Source organism: Nycticebus coucang, chromosome 8 (assembly GCF_027406575.1).
Source record: "Nycticebus coucang isolate mNycCou1 chromosome 8, mNycCou1.pri, whole genome shotgun sequence".
Lineage (NCBI taxonomy): Eukaryota > Metazoa > Chordata > Mammalia > Primates > Lorisidae > Nycticebus > Nycticebus coucang.
The window spans coordinates 67,336,210-67,343,357 of record NC_069787.1 but is presented as its reverse complement, the minus strand read 5'-3'; the positions used below and the strand labels follow the sequence as shown (position 1 = coordinate 67,343,357).

Here is a 7,148-nt window from a genome sequence, read left to right as displayed (position 1 = left end):
GAATACTATGCAGCCTTAAAGAAAGATGGAGACTTTGGGCGGCGCCTGTGGCTCAGGGAGCAGGGCACCGGCCCCATATGCCGAGGGTGGCGGGTTCAAACCCAGCCCCGGCCAAACTGCAACAAAAAAAAAAAAAAAAAAAGAAAGATGGAGACTTTACCTCTTTCATGTTTACATGGATGGAGCTGGAACATATTCTTCTTAGCAAAGTATCTCAGGAATGGAAGAAAAAGTATCCAATGTACTCAGCCCTACTATGAAGCTAAATTATAGCTTTCACATGAAGACTATACCCAACTATAGCACAAGACTATGGGGAAAGGGCCAAGGAAGGGGAAGGGAGGGGGGAGGTTTTGGTGGAGGGAGAGTAATGGGTGGGGCCACATCTATGGTGAATCTTAGAATGGGTACAGGCAATTGCACTAATGTACACAGCTATGATTTAACAATAAAAAAAAAAAAAAAAGACTGATGGATGAAGCTTTGCTCCCTGGCCCACCGCTCACCTCCTGGTATGAGGCCTGGGATTGGGGACCGCAGCTTTACAGGATTTTCTATTCACTCCCTCCCACACCCACTGTTAGGCTGTTAAGTTTATGGATAATTCAACACTTCTTCTCTGTGTGTATAAGAAACATTCTGAGCTGAGTGCTGTGGTGGGAGGCTGAGGAAGGAGAATCACTCTAGTCCAGAAGTTCAAGGCTGCAGTGAGCTATGATAGCACCTATGAATAGCCACCACACTCCAGCCTGAGCAACATAGTGAGACCCTGCCTCTAAATAGATAAATATGTTGGGCAGCGCCTGTTGCTCAACGGAGTAGGGCGCCGGCCCCGTATGCCGATGGTGGTGGGTTCAGACCCAGCCCCGGCCCCCCAAAAAAAACTGCAAAAAAAAAAAAAGATGATAAATAGATAAATATGTAAATAAAATGAATAAATTTTAAAAAGAAATCCTTGGGTGTGACATCAGATGAAATATCCAAGGCTGGGCACCTGCATTTTCTACACCGGGTCAGCCAGTTTAACTACACAAGGAAGTGACTATGGCTATGACTTCATGTACACATCTCATTAAGTGCAAATTAAATGTATTCCAAGCTTAATGACTCCTTAGCAGAATTTCCAAAAAATGCCCTTGGGCTTTCCATCACCCACCACTTGATAGGAGGAAAAGTCAGGTAAGAAAGAGGTAGGTGTCCCCAGAAATCCCCTCAGTCCTGGGAAAACTGCTCTAGTTGGGTCAGTTTCCTACTTTAGCCTCTTGGAAGAAGTATGGATTTAATGACACCCAGATTTTAGGACTCCAGCCCTACCTACCTTCCCAGTACAACCTTGAACATCTTGAACTTGAAAGCTATGGAAACCAGCTCTGATTGACTTAAGCAGAAAAGCGATTTACTGCAAGGATATTTTCTTCTCTCTACTTCTTTGCCTCCCATCTTGAGAGTCAAGGTGCTGGGTGGGAGCATCTGATTTGTCAAACGAGACACATGTCATCAAACACACTGTTGGGGCAGGAATGAAGCAAGAAGCTGCCCTCTTTCAGACTTTGGTGATGGGTGGTGAGCCCACCAAGTCCCAAACTTTTCAGTGCATTCAGGCTGCTCTAACAAAATACCTTAAGTTGGGTAACATAAACAGCTGAAACGTATTGCTCACAGTTCTAGGGTGGGGAGTCCAAGATCAAGGTGCTGGCAGAGCTGTCTGGGGAGGACCTACTCCCCACAGATGGCACCCTCTTGCTGTGTCCTCATATGACAGAAGGGTCAGAAAGGCTCCCTGGACTCCTTTTATACGGGACTAATACATTCATTTGGGTGGAGCCCTTGTGACCTCTTCACCTTCCAAAGTCCCCATCCCTTGATAACACCCAGCTTAGTGGTTAGGTTTCAATGTATGAATTTTGGAGAGACACAGATATACGGATGGTAGCAGTGGGGAATTTCTCAAATTTGGGAATGGGGTTCAGGTGATTGCCATGCAAAGAAGCCAGAGAATCAAAATTTAAGTTAATGTTGTACAGTCATGCTCTACATAATGACATTTCCGTCAACCATGAACGACATACATGACAGTGATCCTGTAAAATTATAATGGAGCCGAAATATTCCTGTCACCTAGTGACATAGAAGCTGATGTAGCGTTGTAGTGCAACATGTCACTCGTGTTTTGTGGTGATGCTGGTGTAAACTAAACTACTGTGCTGCCTGTCATATAAACATGTAGCACATACAATTATGTATGGTAGACGATAACTTGATAATGACAGCAAATGATTGTGTTACTGTTAAGTATTTACTAGACAGTATTTTAACCACTATTTTATTTATTTATTTATTTTTTTGAGACAGAGTCTCAAGCTGTCACCCTGGGTAGAGTGCTGTGGTGTCATCATAACTCACAACAACATCAACCTCTTGGGCTTGAGCGATCCTCTTGCCTCAGTTTTCCTATTTCTTTCTTTCTTTCTTTCTTTCTTTTTTTATAGTAGACATGGGGTCTCCCTCTTGCTCAGGGTGGTCTCCAACTCCTGAGCTCAAGCAATCCACCAGCCTTGGCCACCCAGAGTGTTAGAATTACAGGAATGAGCCACCCAGCCCAGCAAGACTTTTTTATAACAGGAGATGGCAGCTCCTGTGTGGTTTCACCCCTGAAGAACTTCTAGTGAGACATGACGTGGAAGAGGATGACCTTGACCCTGTGTAGGTCTAGAGTACTGTGTGTGTTTGTTTCTTAGCTTTTAACTATACAGTTTTAAAAATTAAAAAAAAATTAAACATTTTAAAGATAGAAAAAAGCTTATAGAATAAGAATATAAGAAAATATTTTTGTACAGCTGTATTATGTGTTTATATTTTAAGCTAAGTGTTATCACAAGAGAGTAAAAAAATTAAAAATATTGAGCTTATAAGGTAAAGAAGTTATAGTAAGCTAAGGTTAGTCTATTGTTGAAGAAAGACAGTTTTGGGAAAGACACTTTGGGAGGCTGAGGTGGGTGCATTGCTCGAGCTGAGGAGTCAGAGACCAGCCTGAGCAAGAGCAAGATCTTGCCTCTATAAAAATAGAAAAACTGGCTGGGCTAGTGGCACACGCCTATAGTCCCAGCTACATGGGAGGCTGAGGCAAGAGTATAACTTGAACTCAAGAGTTTGAGGTTGCTGTGAGCTATGACGCCATGGCCCTCTACCCAGGGTGACAGAGTGAGACTCTGTCTCAAAAAAAATATATAAAAAAAAATTAGTGTAGCCTAAGTGTAGAGTGTTTATAAATCTACAGTAGTGTAACATCCTCCTCCTTCTTATTCACTCCCCACTCACCCAGAACGACTTCTCTAGTCGTGCAAGTTCCAGTCATGCTTAAGTGCCCCATATAGGTGCCCCATTTTTTATCTTTTTAAATTTTTTATTGTTTATATTTTTGAGACAAAGTCTCCCTCTGTTGCCCCAGGCTAGAGTGTGGTGGTGTCAGCCTGGCTCACAACAACTCAAACTCCTGGGCTCAAGTGATTCTCCTGCCTCAGCCTCCCAAGTAGCTGGGACTACAGGCACCTGCCACCACACCTGGCTATTTTTTCCTACTTTTAGTAGAGATGAGGTCTGGCTTTTATTTATTTATTATTTTTATTTTTTTTTTAGAGACAGAGTCTCATTTTATTGCCCTTGGTAGAGTGCTGTGGTGTCCCAGTTCATAGCAACCTGCAGCTCTTGGACTTAGGCGATTCTCTTGCCTCAGCCTTCAGAGTAGCTGGGACTTCAGGCACCTAACACAACGCCTGGCTATTTTTTTGTTGCAGTTTGGCCAGGGCCGGGTTCGAATCCCCCACCCTTGGTATATGGGTCTGGCACCCTGCTCACTGAGCCACAGGCACTGCCTGGGGTCTTGCTTTTAGTCATGCTGGTCACAAACTCCTAAGGTTCAAGGGGTCTTCCTGCCTAAGCCTCCTAGAGTACGAGGATTACAGGTGTGAGCCACTGTGACTGGCCATTTTTAATCTTTTTTGTTGTTGATTTTTTTTTTTTTTAAGAGGGAGAATCTTACTTTGTCACCCTCGGTAGAGTGCTGTGGCATTACAGCTCACAGCAACCTCCAGCTCTTGGGCTTAAGCAATTCTCTTCCCTCAGCCTCCCAAGTAGCTGGGACTATAGGTGCCCACCACAATGCCTGGCTATATTTTGTTGTTGTTGTTGCAGTTTGGCAGGGGCTGGTATATGAACCCACCACTCTCAGTATATAGGGCTGGTGCCCTACTTACTGAGCCACAAGCGCCACCCCATTTTTTATCTCTTATACTGTATTTTTTATTGTACCTTCCTTATGCTTGGATACACAAATGCGTTCCATTGTGTTACAACCACCTGCAGCATTTGGGACAGTAATGTGCTGTCCAGGTCTGTAGCCCGGGAGCAACAGGCTTTACCACACAGCCCAGGTGTGTATGGGCTACCCCATTTGGTTTGTGTGAGTTCACTCTGTGATGCTCACGTGGTGACAAAATTGCCTAACGATGCATTTCTCAGAAGAATCCCCATCGATATGCATCACATAATTGAACATGAACCAAGGTGTGTGTGCCAAGGCCTGTAAGAGCAGCTTTATGAAAGACTGACACCTGCTTACAAACTCAGGAGGGCGATGTGCAGGAGCTGGGCTGTGGTGTGCTTGCTCAGGACCTGTGTGGCTGCAGGAGGACAGTAGCAGGGAAGGCAGACAGGAGAGGGCTCAGGAACAAGACAACTGTGTTCTGATCCTAAGGTGCACAAGGGCTTGAAGGCAGGGGCGCTGAGATGTTCAGGGGGATGTGGGGGAAAGAAAACAAGATTCCTGGGTTTACTTCAGAACCTGGCTCATGGTGACCGTGTAATAGGGTACATCAGATTGGGGGTGTCCCCTATTACATCCTAGAGAAGTGTTTGCACTTTTTTGCAACTTTGAGTTTGTCAATGTCTCCCCTACCTCACCCCAGGAGGATTAGCTGAAGTCAGAAATTCAGTATTTCCCAAACCCCAGCTGGCTCTGCTTATTCATCCTCCTTTCACATCCAAAAGTTTTTTGATTGCGAAGTCCTCACTGCCTGGGTCTGTTTCTATCTTTAGCTGGTTAGTTGTACAGATAGAACCCTAGATGCTTCTGGAGAGTAGGAGCTCAAGTTAAAAACCTGAAAGGTGAGCTGGGCATGGTGGTGCACACAGCTGTAATCCCTGCTACTGGAGACACTGAGGCGGGAGGAACACTCGAGCCCAGGAGTTAGAATCCAGCCTGGGCAACATGATGGAAACCTCTGAGGCTTTCCAGGGGCAATCTAAGCCTAAATTCACACACACTTTCTTAGCTTAGTGCTTCTTCCTTTCCAGCTTTTACCCTTCATAGGCGACCTGCTTTTTTGTTTATTTGTTGTAGAATTTTTATTTAAGTTAAGATTACTATGAGGGTACAAAAGACTAGGTTACAATGTTTGCATTTGTTAGGTGAGGTCCCTGTTGTAGCTGTGCCCTGCACCCCAGACATGTGCTGTACACCCCTACATTGTGCCCATTAGGTGAGAGCTTACTAATCTCCCGCCCTCTTTCCCTATCCTTCCTCACTCCTCCCTACACCCAACTTGAATTAAATTCAATTTTTCTCTTGTTTGGGTGTGTATGTAGTTTGTTGACTGGCTTCATATTAATATTATCTACATTGGATACTTGCTTTTTTATTCTTGTGATACATTACTAAAGAGAATGTTTTCCAACTCTATCTAGATACAAAAGATGTAAATTCTCCTCCTTTTATGGCTGAATGGTATCCCATGTTATACCTATGACATACCACATTTTTTTTTATGTTACATTTTCATGTATGTTATTAAAAGGAATGATGAACCACATATTCTTTCATTCAAAATATAGAAAATGTAAACAGTAAAATTAACAAAATTATAATTGGTCTGTGCTAGATTTTACCTAATTTTAATACAAATAGTTATTATATACTATACAAACTTGATAGAATAAATGTCTTTCCTTGGCTAGCACAAATTTCTTCACTGCAAAAATGTTAAATGTCTATTAATTTAAAAAATATAGCTAAGAAACATTTTCTTAATTATTATGAAGTGAATAGACAGCCCTTTTCAGAATTTCAAGTGGAAGGGCAGGAGAAAGCAGAACAAAAGGTAACTGAGATCAGAGGTTACCGGACCACGGCAAGGTCAACGATTACAAGTTACAGAGTTACACATGGGACCAAGGATTTTCTTATCTACAAATGCTGCAGATCAGTGTATTCAAGATGAAGAGGGAAAAAATGTAGTTCGGATCATTTAGTATCAGCTGTAGAAACTAGTTTTTAATTTTCAAAACTCAATTAAGTGTGTATATGGTCCATTGGTATCCAGCTTTGACACCTGCCTGTTCCCATAAGTGCCATGTTCTACTACAAGCCCAGCTTCAGCACACTTGCTGTTAGCAGCTATTTCTTTTTCACACAGAGTCACAAATTGAGAATAAAGTTCTAATGCTTCTTCTTTTCCAGAGTTAGAGTGATACTGCATGTTTCTTCCTTTTACTCTTCCCCCGAGGGTGGCTTGAGGGATGATAAGGATGTCGCCAGGCAGAACAATATAGAGACGTGCTTGCCATTTTCTGTCTCGCTTAATTTCACATTTAACAGTGTATTAACCATTTTGGGAAGAAGTTCTTTATCAGCTCCCTTGAAAAAGCACACGTAGATCACTAATCCTTTCTGAATCTCCACCCACTGGCCGCGGCGTCCCCCTCAGCTGGGCGAACTTGCAGCCGGGCGTGCAGGCACTGCTGCGGGAGTGCCCGGGCCTGAGACCTCCGACCTCCCTCGGCCATGGCTCCGGCCCGCGCCGCGGTCCGACGGCTTCAGGCAATGCACCGCGCAAGCTCCATACCACAGTTTCGTTTCTTTTCTTTCTTTTTTTTTTTTTTGTAGAGACACAGTTCACTTTATTGCCCGCGGTAGAGTGCCGTGGCGTCACACAGCTCACAGCAACCTCCAACTCCTGGGCTTAGGCGATTCTCCTGCTTCAGCCTCCCGAGCAGCTGGGACTACAGGCGCCCGCCACAACGCCCGGCTATTTTTTTGTTGCAGTTTGGCCGGGGCTGGGTTTGAACCCGCCACCCTCGGCACATGGGGCCGG

General features: G+C 44.1%; 1 pseudogene; it reads right to left on the bottom strand.

Moving 5' to 3' along the window:
• Window positions 1–6,335: 6,335 nt before the first annotated feature.
• Window positions 6,336–6,840, bottom strand: LOC128591564 (D-aminoacyl-tRNA deacylase 2-like; annotated as a pseudogene).
• Between the last annotated feature and the right edge of the window lie 308 nt (window positions 6,841–7,148).